Source organism: Chrysemys picta, chromosome 3 (genome assembly GCF_011386835.1).
Source record: "Chrysemys picta bellii isolate R12L10 chromosome 3, ASM1138683v2, whole genome shotgun sequence".
NCBI classification, from domain to species: domain Eukaryota; kingdom Metazoa; phylum Chordata; order Testudines; family Emydidae; genus Chrysemys; species Chrysemys picta.
Window position 1 is genome coordinate 21573131 of NC_088793.1, and position 24436 is coordinate 21597566.

A 24436-nucleotide genomic window follows, 5' to 3' on the forward strand; every position below is an offset into this window, starting at 1 on the left:
TTTGTCAGCAGTAGCCTCTTCTGCGGGTGCAGACAAAATGTTTTATTCCTTTCAGTTTATTCAACTAGTTCAGTTCAATGGCTAGGCCATTCAAAATTAAGAAACTGATTGGGAGTTGAAAAAGCAGGAGAGCTAGTTTTCCTCTTCCAATCTTCATTTCACTTCTTGACTCCATTTCCTGTTTACATGGGGTAAGAGGTGCCCATGATTCTTCGCAACTCTTTCTACTCCATGGCACAGGTTAATAGGTTTTGGAGTTCTAGTCCTTTTCTCCTCAGACTTCTGTTGATGGAGCTTTTCCATCATATCCTCTGTGTTCCATGTCCTTCCTTGATGTCCTCTTCCTCCCATGCTTTCTTTGCTGGTCATTCTTCTCTCATTCTTAAAACATGCCCAGCCCAACTCAATCTTGTGCTCTCCAGCCTATCACGGAGAGTCCCAAGTTCATCTTCCCCCAAATTTCCTCCATGCACACATTGTCTTCCCTCCACCTGCCTGCCATTCTCCTCCATGTACTATTTTCTACTACATGTATCTTCTTTTCTTCCATTTCCACAAGATCCACCATTTCCAAACCATAGTGCAGGCTTGGGGAAGCACATGCAGCATACACTTTTCCTTTTGTTTTTTTCTCCTCTTCCCAATGAATAAAAATTAGATAGGAGAGGATGAAATCTACTAGCTCTAAAATCTTGAAGGACATTGTGACCAGAAACAATCAATTCAATTCACTAACTACAGACAATTCTTCCTTTGTTTAATAAATCAGTTAGTTATAAATCATAGAATCACAAGGTTAGGAGGGACCTCAAGGGTCATCTAGTCTATATCCCCCCTCACCCCTGCCAAGATGCAGGATTTGTTGTGTCTAAACCATCAAAGACAGATGGCTATCCACCTTCTTTTTGAAAACCTCCAGTGAAGGAGCCTCCACAACTTGCGTAGGTAGTGTGTTCCATAATCTAACTGTAAGAACGGTTGGACAAAATCCAAGGAAAAAATCTCCTAAATCTGCTATCCTGTAGTTTGAACCCATTGCCTCTTGTGCTGCCCTCTGTGGCAAGACAGAACAATTTGTCTCCATCTTTCTTATGTCGCCCTTTCAAGTATTTGGAGACTTGTCCTCCCCTTAATCTCCACTGTTCCAAACAAAACATACCCAGTTCTTTCAGCCTTTGCTCATGGCTTGCATTCTATCCCTTTGATCATTTTTGTTGTTTGCCTCTGGATTCTTTCCAATTTCTTCACATCCTTTCTATACAGCAGTGACCAAAATTGGATACAGTACTCCAGTTGAGGCCTAACTAGCACGTAGAGCGGTACTATCACGTCCCATGACTTGCAAATGCTATACCTCTGTTAATGAAACCCAAAATTGCATTTGCTTTTTTTTGCAACAGCATCGCATTGTTGACTCATGTTGTGATTGTGATCTACCACAACTCCCAGATCCTTCTCGGTCAGGGCTGCTGCCAAGCCAGGGATCCCTTATTTCATATTTGTGCATTTGGTTTTTCTTACATTTGCCTTTGTTGAATTTCATTTTACAACTGAAAAAATGTGTTTTGATAAAAACTTCTTCTTCTTAAGTATTCAGAACCTTTAAGGTAGCTTAATTCTTTTTAAAATTCAAATTTTGTTTTTGTGCATTTTAAATTGAATTTGAATGTCCATCTAACTAAACATTTACATAAATCCCAAGTAAAAAATAATCACCTAGTAAAGAAATAAATCGTTCACCATTTTCTAATATAATAAAAAGGTAAAAATTAAGAGTCTGGACAGATATAAGTTAAGCTATGTAACTACTTTAAGAAGTATGTATACATATCCTCCTGATTAGCAAAAGAAGAAAAAAGAAAAGAAAAGAGAGAGAGAGAGCGCACCAAATTTAGTGTAAAGGCTATATTTAGTTGCAAATCAACCTTTTTTAGTAGGTACCAAACACTGAAATTCAGCCTTTCTTTGGGCAAATAACTAAAAAGTACAAATGCAAAACAATTAAAATGGATGATATAAAATCAAGGTTTCCTGATTGATATAAATCAAAGCAATTTAAATCACCAATTTTAGTCATTTAAATCAGCAATCCACCCTAATTTGGTCTATAGTTTCAGAGAAAAAAAGTAACAACTGTAAAATCCAAAGCCACAAAAATGGTTGGAAGACTCTAGAGAAGGTGTGGTATATGAAACTAATTAGATTTCAAGATGACAGGGTCTCTTTAAAATACGATTTTTTTGCTTTACTTTAGGATAACATTTTGTTCTGTTATCCAGTTCCATTAAAGGAATGTTTGACATTTTATCTGCATACGTTTTAAATATCAAAAGGTTTGAATCTGAAAAATCTTTCATTTATATCAGCATTTATCATAAAAGAAGGGCTAGATTTACTCAAGAGGCGAGCAAAAAGGCATGGCAGATAGACAGCAAGCATTTTAAAATAAAAGCTATGCAAGACTATTTTGTAAAGGTATGATCCCTCAGTATGATTGTACTTGGAGCTGCATAATGTTTTTATGTCTGCTGTTACAGTAATTTTAACAACTTTTTCCAGAGCTGTTCTCCAAAGAAATACTGAATGAAATTGTTGAGTAGTTTGGATGACTGTGTTAATAGAGAGAATAAGAGATTCAGTGGGAGAATGAATTCTAGTGCTAGATTGTTCAATCCTATGACACTCTTTCATATTCAGAAGACGTTTGTCAGAAATTTCTGCACATGGCCCTAAGTTTCCTAGAATGACTACTAATTTTGGGTGCCTCACTAGACATTTCAAAGGGGCCTGGCGTTCAGTAAGCATGGGGCACCCACTCACTGAAAGTCAGGCAGGCCCTGTTAAAGGTAAGATAAATCAACATTTCCTATAACATTATGGATTTACATTTTCAGAGATTAAGGGCCTGTCCTTGCGAGCATGAGCACAGGCCCTAAGGCAGTGGTCACCAACCAGTTGATTGCAATCGACTGGTCGATCCTGGGAACTCTCCCAGTCGATCGCGATCTCCAGTGGTGCAGCGGGTCTGCCGGTAGGCTTGCTCCCTGCCTGCCGCAGCCCCATGCCGCTCCCGGAAGAGGCCAGCTCAGCCCCGCGGTGGGGGGGCCGGGGTCTCAGTGCACTGCTCCTGCCTGCAAGCACCGTCCCCCCAGCTCCCATTGGCCGGGAACGGAGAACTGTGGCCAATGGGAGCAGAGAGGGGCAGCACACGAACCACGTGCCCCCTGCTCCCTCCCCCAAGGGCCACAGCAGCGTGTTGGTCCATTCCGGGAGTGGCGTGGGGCCGGGGCAGGCAGGAAGCCTACCTTAGCCTCACTGCGCCGCCAACCGGGAGCTGCCTACGGTAAGTGCCGCCCGGTAGGAGTCCGCACCCCCAACCCCCATCCCCCTCCCAGAGCCAGCAAACCTGCTCCTGCACCCCAAACCCCTTCCTGTACTCCAAACCCCAGACCTGATCCCCCTCCCAGAGCCAGCACCCCATACTGCCCCTGCACCCTTAACCCCCTCCTGCACCCCAAGCCCCTGCCCCAGCCCTGAGCCCCCTCACAGAGCCAGCACCCAACCCCCTGTCCTGTCCCCCCTTCCAGAGCAAGCACCCTGCATCCCAACACTCTGCCCCAGCCTGGAGCCCCCTCCTGCACCCAAACTCCCTCCCAGAGCTTGCACCCCTCACCCGCTCCTGCACCCCAACCCCTTGCCCCAGGCTTAGCCCGGAACCCCCTCCCACACTCCGAACCCCTTGGCCCCAGCCCAGAACCTGCACCCCCTCCCGAACCCCAACCCCAGCCCAGTGAAAGTGAGTGAGGCTGGGGGAGAGTGAGCGACGGGGGTGACCAGGTGGAGTGAGCAGGGTGGGGCTTCAGGGAAGGGAAGGGGCCTCGGGGAAGGGGTGGGGTAGATTCTGGGTTGCCCTTAAATTCAAAAAGTGATCTTGGGCCTAAAAAGGTTGGAGACCACTGCTCTAAAGGTATGTTCTCTCTTCCTTCATTTCTATAGAAGACACCCAACAGTTGTTCTGCAGACACAGGACTCCACAAATCAGGACTAGTTTTTAACAGGCGCAGGATCTTTTTAAGCCCTTCAACTCCACAGCGACTTGTAACCATCTGTAACCTTGCTAGTATTATCTTACTTGGGTTCCTTTTCTGCTGGAGATAAGGAGTGGATAGCAATGAGGCAGTAGCACAGAGGCACTCAAACTGTGGTGCACACCCCCTAGGGGGGCACAGAGGAATGTTTGGGAGGTGCAGTGGGGCCTGGGCTAGCCCCCACAGGGAGCGGGCAGAGAGTACCACCCAGCCCCCCTCCAGCCTCACACCCAGATGCATCCCTGCTCCCGGCCACAGCCATAGCCCTGTCCCTAGCCTCGGCCCCCCGACCGTGGCCTGACCATGGCTTCCACTCTCAGCCCTCGTCCTAGCCCCACCTCTAGCCTCAGCCCCTGAGCGCAGCTCTGTTCCCAGCCCCACCTCCAGCTGCGGCCCCAGCCTTGGCTCCCTTACCTCTTTCCACACCCCTCTCCCGAACCACAGTCCCGCTCCCAGCCCTGGCTCCCTGGGTTGTGGGGGGTGGCAACCTGGGGGTGGGGGCGCAACCATGAAAAGTTTGTGGACCCCTGCAGTAGCAACTGCTCTGTGGGCCAGGAAGCAATTTATATGACCCTGGCTTTCATACTGGTTTTTTTTTAAGCCACTGTCAGACAATGGAAATGTTCCCTGAATCATTCAGTGTTTAAAACGAGGCTGAAGTGAAGAACACATATTTACAAAAGGTGACAAGTAGTTGTTTACAATAATAAAGACTTCTGCTGAAGCAATACATTAATTCAGACATAGGATAACATTTTATAAGTAGATTTCTGTCTAGTCTGGAAAGGCTCTCAACTACTTCTGCCATAGACGGCTGATGTCCTGCATGGTATGCCTATTGAGAAAAAGGATGCTACAGCTTTGTTTCACGGAGTTGTGCTCCCAGCCAAAAAAGATATGCTGAAATTAAAATGTAGCATAGTTTCTCTTCTCTATATCTCAGAAGCCAATGAAGTAGCTCTTATATGCCATGATTACTGGTAATACACAGTCCCAAGACATGAACAGAAGCCAGGTCAAGCCCTCATTTCAATCTGTGGGAAACCTCAAAGCTACACCTAGAGGTCATGCAGACTTTGCTAATGAATTTGGAGGCAGCAATGATGTTGGATCCCAATAGAACAGCGGGGAAAACCAGGATTTAAGATTCCTTCACTAATCTGAACACTGGAACTATTAATATGTTATGGGAGTGCATGTTGTTGCTATGATTGTCTCACATATACACTAACTGGGTTCTGCATCCATCTCCTCCACAAGCCACCCCCAACTCCCCTCCCACCCCCATTGTCTTCTCCATACATTTTCTCCCAACATCTATCTCATTATCTACTGACTTAGCACTGAGTTGGGCTCACTCAAATCTCCACAAAAATTATGCCTTAATTCACCTTATCCCCACACATAAGAGACTTGAAAAGAAAGATATACTATTCTGCACTAATCATCAAATGCCTGACATTTTTTCTTTAAGTCTCAGCAACAACTTGCCTTTTACTATTCTAGTAGACGTTAAGCTACCAAATCCAGTGTTCTGCCCAAAAGTGACAGGGTGAGAGCAACAAGTGACTTTAGGACACTTCTGGAAAGCAAATGTCTCCCAAGCTAAAAATAAAATAGTACTCCAAGTTCCAGTCCTTGAGGGATACTAAAATGCTTTTATAAAATCATTTATTTGCTGGGACATCAATATAGCTGGAAAAATATTTCCTGGCCAAAATATATCTCATCTGAATTAAGAGTTTTAAAATATTCAGACATTTGACTAGGAGACTGCCTGTTGCTGATCAAAGAGGAGCTAGTCTTGGTTAATTCCACCCGCCCCCTCATTTTTAAGGTGTGAGAATTTATGTCCTTTTAAAAGCCACTTGTGGAGGGTCTCAGCTCTCCACCATGGAAAGGGAAGGAGTCATCTAATTCCACAGCACCCTTCCAGCACCCCCTCTGACCTCCCCCAGAGAGCTCTGAATACAGAGAAGAGATGGAGAAATAGAGACTTTGCATCACCCTGCCACCTACTGACACCACAGAAGACGCCAGTGCAACTAATGGCTCTCTCCATGCTGCAGAGATCTCTGTTAATGGTTGTTTCAGGGACAGCCATCAGCCGGGGAAGCCCTGATGGCATGACTGGCTCCACACTAAAGGGTGTGGGCGGGAGACTCCAGAACCAGTGCAAGCAGAAGGCCTCATTACCGAACTAAGGGCATCTGCATGGACTGGGGACAGAAACCCGTTTGTTCCACATGAATCCACAGCCTGGTCCAGAACAATTTGAGGAAGCCTATACCTGGGGTAACTCAAACTCCCCTTCCCCTTCCCAGGTTTTTCCTGCAAGATTTTCAGTGGGAGGGGCAATCTGAACCTTAAACCCTCTGCATCTATAGAACAAGTACAGAGTAGGCAGTGAAAGCTTTGCCACACTGCCTTGCCAATATGTCTGCCCAAGCCCGATCATCGCTAGTCTGGCAGTTCCATCCCCATGGCCCATTCAATCTTTGGCATATGCTGAGGCTGCAAACCAGCTATAGCGCGAATATATTTGTCCACAGGGAACCAAACTGAATTAATCTCATTATGTGCACTGTGAAAGGCTGAGGAAGGTCACAAATCTGAGAACTAGGCAGCCTGACCTTCAGCACAGATGCCATCATTACCAGCAGAGGGATGAGGAAGAGAGGAGGAAAATGCAAAGACATTTACAAGAGAGAAAATTACATTTTTTTTAATAAAAAGAAGAGCGACAACTAGGATGTCGCCCCCAATCTCCCAATCATTTTATGCCTTTTGCATTAACTGCTGCCAAATAAAAGACATCAGGTCCATCTGGCACATGTATACTTCCCGGGCTGCCAAATGTTCCTTAAGATTCAGTGGATTTACGGTTGGGTGTATTTGCAAATTCCAATCTCCTAGCTGAGCTGTGTTCCTGAATAGAATCCTTGCCTCTTGAGATCCCTAGAAGGAGGTGAGCAGAGGTACACTGTGATTATTCAGTGTTTGTCATACTTGTACTATGTATAGTCCAATTTTCTTGATTACTAATGGGGGGTTTTGAACCAGCTGCAAGACACTTGTAAAAAAAAAAAAAATTCTTCCATCTCTAGAGGAGTTCTAGGTAAGATGTGAAATCATTCAAGCAGTGAACAGGGGGGAAAACAGATTATGTTGACATATCTGGCCAGCAACATACCAAATTCATCCAGAAAATAAACATTTATACATATCAACTGCAAGAAGCTATCAGTGCATAATTTAGGATATTTTTTTCCTTCCATGTTTTATTAATATTATATCTTCCCTTTAAAACCATTTTATTTTCTCCAGTAATTGGTGATAAAATGCCCTCTTGTGGACTTGAGTGTGGACCACCTCAGTAGCACCAAGAGTTCCTGAATCTACAGAGACTTCACATATTTCTGAAAATTTCTGTTTAATTTTAATGAGGGAAAGCACAGCCTTGCTTTCCAGCAAAAGTGGATACCCACAGACCCTAATAAGACTATATTTGGTTACTAAGTATCTCATCCATACACGTTTCTAAACCGTGCAAATATGAAAGCACTGCTATCCTCAATGTAGCCACAATTTACTATAACAACTACATGGTTTTGTTGTTGTGGGTTTTGATGGGGGTTTTGTTTGTTTGGACAAACGAACGCTCCCTTTCTTGTGTCTAAGGAATAAAAATCTAAACGAAATAAACTCTTAGAGAAATCTGAGCAGAAAGGATATGAACTACAATGCTAAGAAGCACCAGGATTTCATAGAATGCAAGATGTCTTTTAGATCTGTATCAGAACTAACCTATACCCAGTGTAGTTCACTATACACTTAAGAGTTTTTCAGTACAGCCAAAGTCAAATTGCAGAGCTACTGCTATAAGAGTCTAAGTAGTACAAAACACTTACACCACAGGAAAGAAGTGTGGATGTGTGGTGTAAGATTAACCGAAGCATTTTTTCCTCCCTGCAGCACTGATTTGCAGAGAGGTTCCTCAAAAAGATATTTATGCTTCCATTTACCTTCCCTACACCCCACCCTCTTTGCAGCTTTATATAGAATTTTAATTTTAAAACAAAGTTTATTTGCTAATTTAGAGTAGTAAAATTTGTTAGTTTTAGTTCCATGGTGTTTGTGGAACGCTTCTCAGTATCCCTTTTTAGGCCCTCATCCTACAAAACAGTTACGCATATGATTAACTTGAAGTCAATGGGACTATTCACTTGTGTAAAGTTAATCATAGATTTAAGCTGGCAGGATCAGGGTTTCAGTTTATCCTTTTTGACACCAAACAAAAAAGAAACCCCTTCATTTGTGTATCCCACACCCACACAGTGCGGTGCTCTGTCCCTCTCTAGTGGTGGCTAGGTCATATATTGACCCTGCTACAGCCTTGGCTAACAGGCAATTTAAAATAACAGAGCTCAGGAAGTAGACGCTGATGCTATAAGATCCAGAGATCCCATGTTTGGGTCCCTGCAGCCAACTGTCCATCTGGGGATGTGGTGTTACATTTGTAATATCCTCTTAAAGCTTGAATATAAGATTTCATACCCCAGCAACTCAGTATAATTTATCACTATTGTTCAACAGTTGCTATTGTACACAACTAATTCTAGGTATTCCGTTTTGATACTAACAGCAATGAATCTTTTCCTGCTTATTAGAGACGACAAGCTGAAATTAAATGTCCCTCCTGTTTTTATACCAGTATGCATGGCAAGAACAAGGGATCCAAAAAAATTGTCTTTAAGCTTCATAGCAATTTAGTAGTGAAAAACAAAAAAACAAACAGGGCCAAATATCTGCCCAAGGATACACATATTGTTCTCATTAACTTCAATGGGAATCCTTATTCTGATGTCCACAAATGTAGATTTTGGCTCATAAAAGTAAGAATTATCATACCCCTAAAGCAAATTTTGGAAAGGGCTATAGTCAAGTCCAAATGGTTACAACTCTGCCCCAAATCCAAAACCAAACTCAGGTTTAGTATATGACCTTTATTCTATGAAGGACCGGAGTTTAGATAGTTGCAAGACTTTCAGCGTGCCATCCTTTACAAATAACCTTTTTATGAATACTTGGAGGAAATATGACCCATCAAATATTCATGTTTGACAAGGTCGAGTGATTGGAAGAGAACCATGGTGCCTGAAAGCAACAGGAAGGAAGTGGTTAAGCAGAATCTTATTTAGATCCAATTGATTTTTCTACACTACTAGCTTCTTTAGATTGCAAAAGTGCCTAAGACCCTGATTAAACCATCACCTCAATGCCTGACTGTCACAATAATAGCAGAGTATATATATGAACATCTGGAAAGTCAATTGACCAATCTGCCATCCGTTCCTGCATGAAGATTTACAAGAATCCTGCTCTTAGCTTGGCAACTTCCCTTTACAGCAAGTCAAACTGTGGATCAAGATACGCAAGAATACAGCATTATGGAGAGGCGGCAGCTGCTTCATAGTTAAAGATTCAACTGAGTTTCCATTATAAGCCCAAATTTGTCAGACCCTTCAGTCCAGCTGAACCACAGAATATTGGCCTCAAACTTGAAAGCTTAGGTTGAAGTAGGATTTTTCTGCCTAAATTAAGGTCAGGTGGACAAAGCGTTCATGAATTACAACATGCAAAGAGAAGTTTTCAGAATTAAAGCTTTTTTTCTCCTACTTACAAAAGAGGCAAAAAACAAAAACTTTTACACATAATGAGAGAAATTATGGGTCACAAGACTCATGTAGTTGATATCTAGTGCAGAGATCCAAGTATTAGAAACTTAGATTTACATTAAAATTTGAGATTTTTTAGATATTAAATGTCAGCATGACACATCAGGTGCTGGTAAGCTAATTCTGGCTCATCTGTAATGCTAGAAACACCACTGGGGCCCATGATTTCCTGCACAGAGCCTCAGGAAGGGGGGAAAAGAGGTGGGTATTCTACATCTTTCAAGGCTCCCTGTCTTCTTATTACTTCCCTCCACTTGCATACATACATCCTCAACTTTGCAAGAGCTCCACTCTTCTGGCCCATAGATGGCCTATGGGGGAGGAATGAGGGTGGCAACTGAAGAGAGGAGGTTAGTGGGGTATTTCTCCCATTTCAAGTAAGACACCCTCCCCCCCCCCCCCCCCCCGTGAGAGTCTTGTGCAATTTTTTGGTGGTCACTCCACAACTCCCCACAGGCCTTACTAGGATCCAGACAAGCCAAAATTGGCTCAGAGGCAAAGGAGCCTGTTAGTGCATTTGGAATGGAGAAGCCCAATGAGACAGAAGCAGCATGGTCACCAACAAACCTGCTAAGGCTTTCAGGGTCAGCTACTATAGCTTGTGGGGGCTGGGGTTCTAAAGGAAGTCAAACTGCCTCCTAGAGATTGATAGGGGGATTCCTCCCCTCACCACCATGACCTCCATAGGAGGCCCCAGGAACTCTCCACTATCCCTGCAGAAATGATCCTCTTAACAAGCGTAAGGGATTGATAAGCTTACCCAGTCAGAATCCTACACCTGCGCTGATCCCCTCCTGTGGGCATTATGGGTTATTCCAGGGGTCGGCAACCTTTGGCACACAGCTGGCGGGTTGGGCAGGTTGGGCCGGTTTGTTTACCTGCCGCATCCGCAGGTTCGGCCTATCGCAGCTCCCACTGGCCGCAGGGAAGTGGCGCGGGCCAAGGGATGTGCTCACCACTGCTTCCCGCCGCCCCCATTGGCCTGGAGCGGCGAACCGCAGCCAGTGGAAGCCGCGATCGGCCGAACCTGCAGACGCGGCAGATAAACAAGCCGGCCCGAGCCACCTGCCAAAGGTTGCCAATCCCTGGGTTGTGCATTAGTGAGGCTCCTCTGTCCCAAGCCTCAGGAAGTCAACAAAAAGGGGAGAAGGGGGAAAAAAATGTAAAAACACCTCCATCCATTCCCGAGCTCCAGGTAAAAAGACTAAACAAAAACTAATTAACTAAATAAAAATCCTTAATGTGAAACTGAGGTTCCATATACATGATCCTCAAATATATACTACCTTTTGAGGAGGTATTTAAGACAAAAAGGAAGCATTAAACACTGAGGAAGCTAAGAGCTAAAGCTGTACTTCTCAGAGAAGGCACTGTTTTGCACTCTAGCCAACACAACCTTAACTCTGGCCCAATAAAGTTGCAGCCATACAATATTCTTAGAATGAACAGGAAGTGTTGCACACTTTGACTCTGTCTGTTTTTAAACTTAAATCCCAATGTTCTTTAAAGATAATATACACTCCAATAACTTAGTTATGGCAACTTTAGTGGTTTTCTGGAGGGGGAGGCGAGTTGTTGTTATCTAAAAATCCCTTTTCAAAGTCTTGATGGATGCTGGTGTGAACCATTCAAGTGTGATATTGAAACCAAGTGAATTTTCCCTAAACTTGATGCAATTTCTTTTTGTGAAGATCACAAATTTTAACACAGACTGCAAAGCACTTCTGTCTAAGAAAGATGAAAAAAATCTAATATGGGACATTATGACAGCAAATAGCCTATAGTTTTCTTTAGCTTAGAGATTCAGCTATGTAGTGACCCCACTGCTTTGAAAGGCAGCCTTTTTTTTTTTTTTTAATACACATTTCAGGAAAGCCTTTTTGTTTTCTTACCTCCTATGCCAGCATTTTTTCTCCTCCAAACAATGATTCCATTTCATTCCTGGAGAGATAAGCCTGATGTTGCAAAGCTAAGGCTGCCAACCCCCTAGAAGTTTAGTTATAAAATTGTATTTTTAAACATAGGAAGGTGTACTAGAAAATAGGCTTTTATTTACTTTGGTGATTTGATAATCTTGAAGACAAGGCCCAATGTTTACCTAGGATTTTACAACCCCAAATGTACCTTCATTTATTTCAACAGATTTGAGACAAGGATGAATTTGGCCCATTATATAATATTGATCTGGACAAAAACATTTTTAAAAAGCCCAAAACCAATGTTTTAAGTGACTTGCTTTATCCCATCCATCAGGAGATCAGCAAATATAGACAGTCTTCAACAAATCTCTCTCTTGCTATCTCTTGCCTCCAGCAAAGAGGATGGAATTTAGTTAAATAGTTGCACAAGCTTCAGGAGGATTCACTTTTGGGCCTGATAATACAAGGAGGTTTGCTCTTTGTGATTCAAGTGTATCATGTGTTACCAAACATACATTAAAGCATGTTAACTCCATGGTCATCAGGCTTGCCCAGATGCAAGTTAGCTCAGAATTTGGCCCTCAGTTCAGTTGCATGTCTACAAACTCACAAAATGAAATAAACCAAGGCGTGTCCAGAAGCTTCAACTAGAGCCAAATTCTACTCTCAGCCACACCGGTATACAGTTTTTCCATCTCTCACAATACTTGATGTTTTCCCTTGAAGCCAGAGCTCTCGGAATCATGAGATAACAAGAGACACATCTTATATTTAAGAAGTGAGTTTATAGCCCTCATGGCTGTAGAAAAAACAGCTGGAAAAAAAGTGAACCTAAAGACAAAAAAGCAAAACTAAAAATAATCCCAAAATGTATTATTTTGAATAATCTCATGATTGTTTTTAAACACTCGGTGTTAGCAATTCTGGGTATATATCTAGAGAAAAATCTAGACTGACATTAATGTCCATGAAACCAGAATTTGATTACAAGGGACAAATTCTACTCTTTTATCCAGTACACCCCTTCACTGATTTGTGAGGAATTGCATGAATAACTAAGAGCAGCATTTGACCCCTAGCCTAATACTATAATGCCTAAATATTAAAAACAGAAACAAAGTACATATTAATATTACTGACCTACCACCCCTACCTACAAGCAGGCTATTGCAAAAATTGTACCAGCAACATATATTGATAGAAAAAATTAAGATAGACAGTGGCTGCTAATAGAAGATCAATTGGCATGCCTGGCTAAATTGTTATTAAAGCAGAGGATACGGAAAAAGAAGCAATACCACATGTGAATACATGCAAGTTTCTCCCAAATTAATTCACTTCTAATGGAATATTGATCAGCATGCCTGATGTTTGGAAATCTGAAATAATCTTTAAAGAGAAAAAAAAAAATTTTTAAAAGGAGTGCAAGAGAGAGACCAATTTAGCAGTGGATTTTCCATACATTTTTCTTCTATTAATAGCTAAAAATAGGGTCTGAAAAAAAAGAATGAGGGCAGTGCAGTATGGTTAACACTGTGCCTTTCATTGTGTTAGCAAGTCTGTCAGAGTGCACTGGAAACACTAACCACACACTCTCTACTCCCGTCTCCTCAAGAGGCAAGTACAGTGTTTCTCATAATCCCTCAACACACAATATTCTTACTATGTCTGGTACTCCTCTGCTCCCAGGAGGACAGAGTACAGAATGCCTGTGTTAGTATTTGAGCTTCTCAGATGCAAGAGGTCAAGTGGTTTGTGAAACGGGGTGGGGAGGGGGGAGCGGTGGCAAGGGGAAGTGTCTTTAAATGTCAAAATAACCACAGTTAGAGAGTTAAAAAGGGAAAATGTGCTAAGCCTAAAACTAGTATGATACTTGATGAGTTAGGGCTTGTCTATACTTACGCGCTGGTTCGGCGGCAGGCAATCGAACTTCTGGGTTCGATTTATCGCGTCTTGTCTGGACGCGATAAATCGAACCCAGAAGTGCTCCCCGTTGACTCTGGTAGTCCTGCTTGGCGCAAGGAGTACGTGGAGTCGACGGGAGAGCCTGCCTGCCGCGTCTGGACCGCGGTAAGTTTGAACTAAGGTACGTCGATGTCAGGTACGTTATTCATGTAGCTGAAGTTGCGTACCTTCGTTCGAATTGGGGGATTAGTGTAGACCAGGCCTTAGACATCACTCAACAAGAGCCTTGGAGGGGTTTGTGCCTGCCTACTCCAGTGAGCGTTTCTAGGACTAAAAGCAACACACCACCTTTGTCTAAGGCTACCTGCAATAGGCAGAGTCCTATAGGCCTCAAACTCCTTTCCTGGGATGTGAGTCAACCTTATGAGCACTTGCACAATGCTCCCTGCTAGCATGGGGAAAAATGAGGGGAGGAATGATTCAGCAATGGACACAGAACACTAAACAGGCTTCATTATGGCTACCACCTTCCTTTCCTCCTTATCTGCCCCCATCAGCAGCTATGATGGCAAAGAGGGGAGAAAAATGGCTTACTACAGTTGTGACTGTCATTTATATGACCCTCAGGTCCCGCTGAGATCACCTTTAAGCATTAGAGCTAGTATTATAGAGTTAAAAAGGAAACATTTACTTTAGAGTTTCACTTTCTTATACTAGACACACCCATCTACCTTTATGTTTTGGCAACTCTCTGGCATACCACTGGACTATCTAGTACCTTATTTTTAAAGGAGGTAAATTTGTTCCATCCCACCACTTCAACATTTACAACATCCCTCCACATGAGGCCCTTACTGCTTCCATTTTTATCTTCTTAAACAAAAGCCGGACACACCCGGGGGGCAGAAGGGGGGGGGCAAAACAAACACGTACAGAAAGTCACTACACACGCAAAGCCACAAAAATAAATAAAAATCCCTCATTCGTTGTCACTGTTCCCAGCCCCAGCACTTTAGCCACTGAGCAGGCACTACACAGGATAGTCCTGTTCATCTATATTGAGTGTGGTACAGGGAGTGCTTTCATTCTGGTTGCAGGGCCATCTGACGCTCCCGAGAGGGGAAAAGATAAAAAGTTAGTTTCTTGAGGTGACATTTTTTGTACTGCTTTTCAACCCATAGAAGGGGAGCAAGAAGTTTGACAGAATCCCGTTTAGCTTGCAAGTTATTTTTTGAAGCATTTTGTGACGAGTCACAAGTGGGGGTTTTTTTGTACTAGATAAACAAAAAAAAAAAAAAAAAAAAAACACCCAAGAACTGTTTTAATTTAAAACCTTCCAACTTAGCAGGTCTCATTACTTGACAGGTGTAGGAATATACTAGCTGAGAAATACGGTTAAAAGAAGTGTGTCGCACACAAATCATTTTCTTTAAAAAAAAATATATGTTCCAATTGTCATGTCATATATTCTCACCTATATTTCAATAAGCAGTTAAAAGAAACACAGCTGTGTTTGTTTCAACATGTGAACATTTAATCAAGTTACCTGGCCATACCTTACTTGATTTTGTGGGTTTAAATGAACCTTTCCCCATCATTCCCTTGTTGTTTTTTTATTTGTAGTTTATCCGACTGTTGTTCAAAATGGAAAACCAAACCATTTGAGTTCTGTGTATTCTTCATTACAGAAGCTAGTGCGTTTGAATATCATACTGAAAAGAAACTTTTCTTTGAGCAGTTCAGCACACTGTGATCTGCATATCCACTAGTAGTGTTCACAGACCAAAAACAAAATCAGAGCCTTATAACAAGGTCTGACAAAGCATCTCTCAGAATGGTATTATCTGATTTAAATATTAATTACTCATCAACACAGACCTTAAGAAGTGTCTGAAGCAAAAGCTTTTAAATCGCACTTTAAGTCCAGGATTTTTACTGTCTGCATTGTGATGCAAATCATGCTTTTTAGAGTTGAACACAGATAATGAGTCTCTCTCAATGTTCAAAAATATCAATAGATGTATGATTAAAGTCCAGCTCGACATATTAGGCAGATCTTGAATTTATGAGCCCTACTGCATAAGAGCAGTATCATCTGAATTATTTGTGTGTGAATTTGAGGGATTCTTTACAGAGTTTCCGCACTATATATGCGCTTTACGATGCAGATTCCTGCAACATGCATCTGTTTGACAGTTTTCAGTTGATTAATAAGATTCATTTGTTACAATACAGTGGAAGATTTCCTTTCATTTGACTACATCGTCTCAGTTTCAAAACATACCCTTAGAAAGAGTAACATTCTTGGACCCAAAGGTGCACTTTTCACCCACATTTAGGCAAACTTTTCTGGTCTAGCGTTCCAGGGAAAAGAATCATGATCTATACAAATAAACACAAAAATGCACGCTAATATCCCTAACAAAAAGGCACTGGTAATAGCCCTTTCATTTTATAATCACCTGTTATAAAAATGCTTTACTGCAGACTGAGTCAGCATTCATTTTTAACATGTGACACTACTGCAAAAAGTAATGATGAGTTTACCATAGAGTACCCAAGCTTTAAGGGATTAATCTTCTCTATAACCCCTATAGATTACAGATGAAACTGTTGTGCAAGTCAGTATTACTGCATGTAAAGGTTGCAGGTTGCCTCAAATTTCTAATGGTGTCAGGAAGAGGTCAGACATTACAAAGTTAAAGCCAGTTATGGTAACTAGCCAAATTTATCACTTTAAAATCTAGACCCAGTGTCCCAATAAAAACAAAAAGAAAACATAACATAGTTATTAGGGAAAATGTTCCAAGAAAGCTGTTATTCCAGCTATTCTAAATATCTAATTCCAAGCTTAAAAAAAATAAAACTTCAAAAATATTTATGGAAAAGTGTGACTTGAAACTAAATTATGATCAAGACCACGCACAAATTACAGTCTGAAGAGAACTTGCTTCATACAGGGTAATATGAACAGTTTTCAAACTTCCGGTGAAACCATAGTTAAAAACAACAAACAATAACCTACAATTAAACAACAACATGTACTCAAGATTTGTGAAGCATGCTGTTTTTTATTAATCCAATGACACAGTACTCCCATATTAGATTTTTAATACATTTTGTTATAGCTCAGAAAGAAGCCTTTGCACCACTGGAAACAGAAGAAATGTAAAGATGATAGAGGCATATCAAAGCTATTTACATTTCATATATTCCTGCAGTTAAAGATGCTGTTGGTAAGATATTTCTAGGAGGAAATTTGCATTACCGTCCCTTACAGCAGTAATTAATGGCTCTAAATGTATGGTACTTCTAACACAGTTAGCTAACTGAGCTAATGAAGCTGGTCCTTTGTCTTTTTAAGAAGAAGGTTTCACAAAAACAGCCAAGAGAATTGCACAAGTATAATATGATCATTTGAACTAGCCATAGGTTTATTTAAAGCAGGGGTAGTCAATAGGCAGACCAAATCCAGACTGCCAGATGCATTTGAATGGACCCCGAAATTTTGACTACCCTTTATTTAAAGAGTAACGTGTAATATCAATCCACTCATTTATTTTTGGACGTTTAGGATATATATGAATATGGAACTCATTGCTGCAGGGTATTATTTGGGCAGAGAGATTAGTAAATATACATAAAAGTATCAGACACATGAATAATCATAGAATCTATTGTTATAGTACCACGGCTAATGGTTATCAAATTCTCATGCTTCCAGGCAAAAACCCATCAGCACCAAAGAGAATTTGCTCCTCTATATTGGAGAAATTATACTAAACTAGATAGATTATTAGTCTTTGCACTATTGGAAAGAGGTCCTTTTGCATGTAGCCCCACTGACATGATTGGACTACACACCAGAGTAACTGCAAGATTAGGTTTTTACTGAGTGCACACAGTTTATGGAATGATAGGGTTCTGAAGACTCCAAAGGCTTCATATAGCAATAATTCCAAGTGGAACAGCGTGTTGTCACCAAACAAGTCATTCATAGAACTTTTAGAATAGCATGCTATTTACCTTAATCCATGACCTACATTATTCAGCTCGCCTGTATTACATTACACATCCAACAACATCTTTTTACTGGTCAAATTGTTAACAATTCAATTTCTTTAATAAAATTAGTAAAGGAAAAAGAAACACTAATAGTACAATGCAGTCATACCTTGCCAGGGGAGGAGCAGGGAAGAAATGGGACTAATCTGTTTACACATCCAAGGATATGTTTTCCTAACATACACACCTGTAACCTCTATTGGAGTCAGATGGGAGAGAGAAAGGGAACTCTTCATTTCTGGTGTGCTTGATGAAACATCGGGTACACCCGTTTTAGGAACTAAATTAAAAGGTCAGGAAAAACAAGTAGTAATGGACAAAATTGAATTTCAGATGAGTGAACAATAGATGAGAGAAGCAGCACTGGGACTGATGCCAACAGTTAGGTGCCAAGATATCAAGAGCCTGATTCTGTTCTCAAACAGTATACAGGTGGAATTACTCTAGCAAAGTCAATGGATTAATACCTGCATGAGACAGGAGAATTGGGCCCAGTACAAATGAGCACATAAAATAAAATAAAAAGAATTGCCAAGATCAGCAAGGAAGTCATGGATAAATAAAAGACGCCAGCGGAAAATGTGTTCTTTACTGTAAGTGGACATTAAAAGTGCTAGTAGTGGTGATGCCATACCATAAATACACAAATCTAAATTCTAGAACTGTGTATCACTGAAGCATGTGCTGCATTCCTTTAATCATTAGAAGTTCCAGTCACTCTACATGCAATATACTTTTTATTGTTGTTTGGAAAGTAAGAGCAGCAATTTTACTGAATACTACTCTGCAGGTAGAAATAGGGATAGAATGAGTCTAGTGATAGAAAAAGAAAAGATTTTCTCCTACATTCTACCACTTTTTGGTCCAGCAAGTCTTTTACAAAAGCAGAATAGTGAATTAGGTTCTCTCACATATTGGGTACTTGAAGTATGACCACCTCTCATGAGGAATGTAAATTTTTCCCCCCACCCCACTGCATTCAGATGAAAACTAGTAACCCTTACTCTATTTGTAACTACGACAACCATAGATTTTATTTAAGCAATATAATTCATGCTGAACATTTGTTCATGGGTTTTGTTGTCAAGGGAAAGGTTGACACACCGTACTTGCATTTCATAAGTTACAAAGGATGACAGATACACACTAGTTCTTCCAAGCCCACTTGAATCCAATTTAACTTCTATATCATTAATTTTTAACTACTTTATTTGGAGTTCTGCAGAGCATGAACTACAACAGGTCAAAATGAAACTTTAATGACCATTACCTGTAAAATGACCACTGGACATAATTGGCTTTAAAATAAATTATAATAATATTTACACATTTTGAAAAGAGCAAATATCTTGAATAATACAGGCAACCTACAAATTTAAGGTATGAGTTCTTGTTAAAATGTCAGAACTGGTCTTATGAGGAAGAGGTAATGAAAGTTGAAATTTACATATACTTGCTAAGTGTTGATCTAGATAGGTCAGTATGCCAAATTACTTTCATGTCTGCCTTGTACATTGGAAAAGACTTCCATAAATAGCTACCGCGAGGACAGGTTATAACAAAAAAAACGTACATTAGTTATTCAGGGAAGAGTAAGTATTCTACTGAGCATAACTAAAGTTTGAAGCAGTTGAACATCAGTGTAAAATATAGCTGTCCTTTACTTTTCTAAAGAAAAAAGTGTCATCATCAATTTAATCCAGAATACAATAAAGAGACACACTGTTGCCTTATTTAAGGGGGGAAAAGAAAGCTGGCTGCAAAACTGCTGCTTCTCTCACACGGATCATAACATCTATCAAGGGGGATTTAAAGTTTCAGCAGATTGCTAATTATAAGAGACAGTAATACTGTTATCTGCAGTCACCTTAAAGCTACAGTAGTTTGGCTTTTAAGTAGCTGAAAACTGACCTCAAAAGATAGCCTGCTAAGTATATTTAAACCATTTTTAAAAAACACACACACACACACACACTTTAAAAAGATATACCCAACAAAGAAAAACAGTTTCTCAGTTTACCAGTTTTATATACATGAACCTTAGAAACATAAATAAAATGCCCACAGCAAGCATTCACACATCTTAGTTTTCCTTCCCTGATGAAAAATTTGGATTGTTCCTCCCTTAAGCTAGTTGCCAGAATACTATTTTTCTAAGCAGTTTTCAGTTTAAAAAAAAACAACAACAACCAATCGAATTTTACATAAGCAAGCCTTCAGCATTTTTTGGTAAAAGAATGATCATAACGTCTCAAAAATCTAGGAACTCACTATTTAATAAACAAGATTACAGGGAGGAAAAAAGACAGATCATAAGCATGCAGAATGTATGGAGAGTATTAATAGCAACACCACTCCTCAGCAAAGCCCCCAAGAAGGTTTTTCCCGCTCTTTATTTGGGGACCTGAACCAAAAATCATGATGTCCACAGACCTGCATTATAGTATGACAAAGACAGTCACATCCACTCAATGTCAAGAACAACAAAAAAGTCCTACTCTATTCTCAACCTTAACAAGACCTCAGATTAAAAAAAAGGTACCCAAGGGATGATGCACAGAACACCTACAAAACTGTACAAGGATAAATAAAAAACAAGTAATAAATTTCATCTGGGACTACACAATGAGTGGGAAACAGATTTAGAAGTGATGTATTGATTTCACTTTTTTTAAAAAAAATCAATGTTTTGTCTCGAAGTTACTCAGATATCAACATATTCATGTCATGCTTTTAAAAAATACTCTCAAGGCAACATGTAAAAATGAGGGCATACAGATCTGGCAGCTCTCATTTGGGAAAGAAAGACTTCCCCATTTTTTGTATTCATTCTGAGGCAGTTTTAAAGCTAGCCTCTGCCTCTGGGGTAGATGGTTTTGCTGTGGGTGTGCGTTTCAAGGAGGCATTTACAACAGATGCCTCTTAAAAAATAACCACCACCCTCGTTTAAAATATTGTCAGCAGCCCCTCGCCTGGATGTGTCAGGTGCCCACGACTACACCAACTGTGGGAAGTTGTGGGTTGGGCTGTTTGTGTGGGGAGGGGGTGCTCACTTTGTTGTGTGGCTGTAGTGGAGTTTGTATAGGGATGGAGGGGAGGGGGAATACACACACCCCTCCCCAAAACTCAACTACCCCATGGCACCCGCCTCCTTTCGCTGCCACACAAACACACAGGCAGGAAGTTTTTAATGCAGAGAGCAAGCGCAGGCGCAAGGGATTCATTAGCCAGGCATTCAATACACGGGAGGCTGCTGCTGCTGGCAAACCCCAAGCTTTACAACAACAACAACACTATTAAGGGGCACACAACACCGACACACACACACATACACATACACACAAGGACTGTCACCTGGGGGCCGAGCCCCCCCAGCCCTCCGGGCAGGGCTGCACAGCCCCCTCTAGCCATCCCTCTTTGCCCTGGATTCTGCCCGGCTCCTACCTCTCCCCGCTGGGCGGTGCGCACCGGGGGGCAAACGCGGGTTCGTGTCCTTGGCAGGCGAAGCGGCTACACGGTGTCTTCTTCAGGCTGGAGGCAGATGCACCGAGACAGCAGCGGCGGCGGGAGGAAGAGGAGGCGGCGGCTTATGCATTGCAGCCTCCCCCCCTAATGCGAAGCCCCGCACCGCTGGGGCTGCCTCTCAGCTGCTGCCCAGCCGGTCAGATGGCTCCGCAGCCTGGGCGACAAGGAGGCGGCGGCGCAGGCAGCAGGGGGCTCGGCGGGGCTGTGTGCGCAGAGCGGAGGAGGAGGCTGGTGCAGAGTCGGTACCATGCTCCCTTCTGGCTCCCTCCTGTTCACAGACTGTCCGCTTTAGATGGGGAGGGAGGCGGCCTCCGAGCCCAGGCAAGGGGCGGGCGAAACCAATCACAGCAGCAGGAGGGAGGGCCAAGGGGGGAGGCGGGGACTCCTCGGAGCCGAGCCCTCCTCCCGGCTCCCCGCCGATGTGTCAGCCGCCCCCTGCGGGAGGGGTTTGCAGCGGGCACTCGGCACAGGAGAGCCGCCAAGCTGCGGCGTGCGCGGCTCTGCCTGTGGCCCCGGGCTCCGGCTGGGCTGCCAGGCAGGGGGCATTCCCAGGGAGCGGGGCTGGGCCGGCGGCCGCTGAGCCGCGAGGCTGGGAGGTGCATTCACTCCCGGGGGTACGAGGGAGAGCCCGAGCGAGAGATCAATGGCAGCACTCGCCGGGAAAGTTAGACACACATGTGGGATCAGAGGGCGGCTGGTAAAGAAACAGCGAGATAGGGGAGTTCTGTCTGCCACCTGCGCCGGGACTCAGGCATGTTTCCCACGGCCATCCATTGCGTCTGTACCCGTGCACACATACAGCACATGGTTGTTGGCTGCCACGCTAAATCATCTGTCCATGAATATCCCTGAGAATAAAACCGGACTCTTCCTGCTTAGACGGTACACGAATAACCACGTGCAGGCGTTTAGCGCGTTCCCTGTTATGTTACTTAGAAATCCACTTAAACAAAACGTGTTTTTAAGGCCAGGTAAAAGCACGAAGAGATTATCTGCATGTTTCCCATAATTTAAGAGTAGCAGGTTTATGCCATTTTAAGAAACGTATACTGTGATGGGTATGTGTATACACGTGTGTAGTATATGCCTATGTGAGTGTGTATATATACATATATATATATATTTCTGCAAATGTCATGAACCTCCCAGTCGTCTTCAAAAGTAATATGTATACTATATTTTATGAGAAAGATGGGCATTTATCTATGGGCCTGATTCAAAGCCCAGTGAAGTCGGTGGGAGTTTTTGGATAAGTTCCAATGCACTTTTCATTCCAGATTTTTTTTAAAAACATGTACACTTGTACAGTATAACATATATGTACATACTGCAGATTATATATATTATATGATACGCTGTATCATAGGGATTTTCTAATCTGTGCATGTACTGTAAATGCAATAGTTTAAAACCATACAGAACACTATCATAGTTCATATAGACATAGAATAAGTGTAATCCAATCAGTTTTTTAAAAATTCTAGAATGCGTAATAAGGACATATATATGCTCTAACACATGTACTGTGAGAGAGAGATGCCACAAAACAGCTAAAGTATCATCCAGAACAACGAAGAGCAGGGAAGCTCCACTGTACACAAATGGGCAATGAAAAAATGTTTGAAGAAAGCACATATCCTTTTTACTGCCTAGGAGGCAACAGAGAGGTAGGTTAAAAGAACAATTTAATTTTCCTCCCTCTTCCCATCCACACACACAAAAATGAAAATATCTTATTGCAATAGTGGAAGAGATTTCTAAAAATAACGATGATGATTATTACTATTAGAATGCTTTTAGCAGAACATGGTCTCACTCTGAAATAGGAATGAACTGTGTTAATACCCACAAATTCTTGCTGATGATATATGGTGTATTAACACTGAAATCTTCAGTCTTTTACACTGCTGTGCAATGTGAGGGTCAGAAGTTCAGAACAGTTTGAATTATTTAACAAACACAAGCGACACACTCTTTTGATTTCCATGCAAGTTTTCTGTTTTCTAAAATACAACAGCCCAGTTCAATGTTATTTGCCCTGGTGCTGTGTTATTTGCCCAGAGTATGTAGTTGACCCAGAATCTGATGAGAAGAAATCTCAATGGGACTGTTGACCTAACAAGTAGCATGTCAGTCTCCCCGTGGCATTTGAATGTTCTCAGAGTGAATGCGTGAAGACAGAAGAGAGCATGATGCAGAGGTTCTTCAGAATCCTTAATTATACACAGTGATTTTGGAGCACTGGTTTGTCTTGCTATCCCTTAATACTTAGTACTTTGCTTCATGACCTTGACCAATCATCTCTGTTTATTATTTACAAAATCTTGCAGTTATGTGGGACAGACCTTGTTTTTTATTTATTTATTTTTTTTAGCATAAGTGCTTCCATTTCACTCCCTCACTGGTCTCTTGTGATAATTAACTAGTTAACACTGGTACAACACTTTTCAAGTGTTCTCACCACTTTCCAATGTTTTTATTTTAGAAAGTATTTCATACTCTTTCACCTCACAGTATTTTATAAGGCAGAGGAAGTTTAAATCTTGCTCTGGATTTTTTCCTCCTCAAAATATTACTATTACCAATTTGCTCTATTCAGGGGAAATGGGCCAGATTCTGATCTAATACAAAGTAACTCCATTGACTTCAAGGGAGGTATTCTAGTTTTAAACCAGAGGAACTCAGAATATGGCCCATAGTTTTCCCCACTGATCAAACTAACAGTGAATATACATTTCACAATAAATACTGTATTGTCAGTTAATTTAAGCATTTACATTTTCTTGTCATATTAACTGTGATGATTTCAGGAGAAGGGAGTTCATTTTAACTCTGGTCAGTTGCACTCATTTTCTTTCTTCCTGTTTTGTGCATTTCTGGAAGAAAAACCTGCTTTCCTAATTTCCCAACGAACCATTTGCATCCTGGCATTGTGAGGGGGCAGGTGGATGGAAAAATGATTCTGGGTATCCTGTTCATAGAGCAGTGGAATCAATGTGTGCACGGTGGCATATATTGCTTTAAAACCAAGATCAGTGCCTGATCTTTCAGTACATTTCTCTGAGCCTCGGACACTGTTCCTGATAGTGGGAATGACCCAGTGCTATCTACAACATGTGATTGCTAACTTTCATTATGCAAAAAGGGCTGGCAGCTTGCCAAGCATTTCTTATAGGGATTAATAATCTGGGTTGTG

The 24436-nt window shown here is 41.8% G+C and overlaps 1 protein-coding gene across 6 annotated transcripts in view; it reads right to left on the reverse strand.

The window, feature by feature from the left end:
• The window catches only part of KLHL29 (kelch like family member 29), a 540917-nt gene extending 519379 nt beyond the window's left edge, over positions 1-21538 (reverse strand). For 3 of the 6 annotated variants that reach the window (XR_010599378.1, XR_010599380.1, XM_005297329.5), the window contains exon 1: positions 21160-21538. The gene's annotated coding sequence lies outside the window, so the exon portion shown is untranslated. The remainder of the gene's footprint in view (positions 1-21159) is intronic. The other 3 variants (XR_010599379.1, XR_010599381.1, XM_005297327.5) reach the window with 2 other exon arrangements.
• Positions 21539-24436: the final 2898 nt, after the last annotated feature.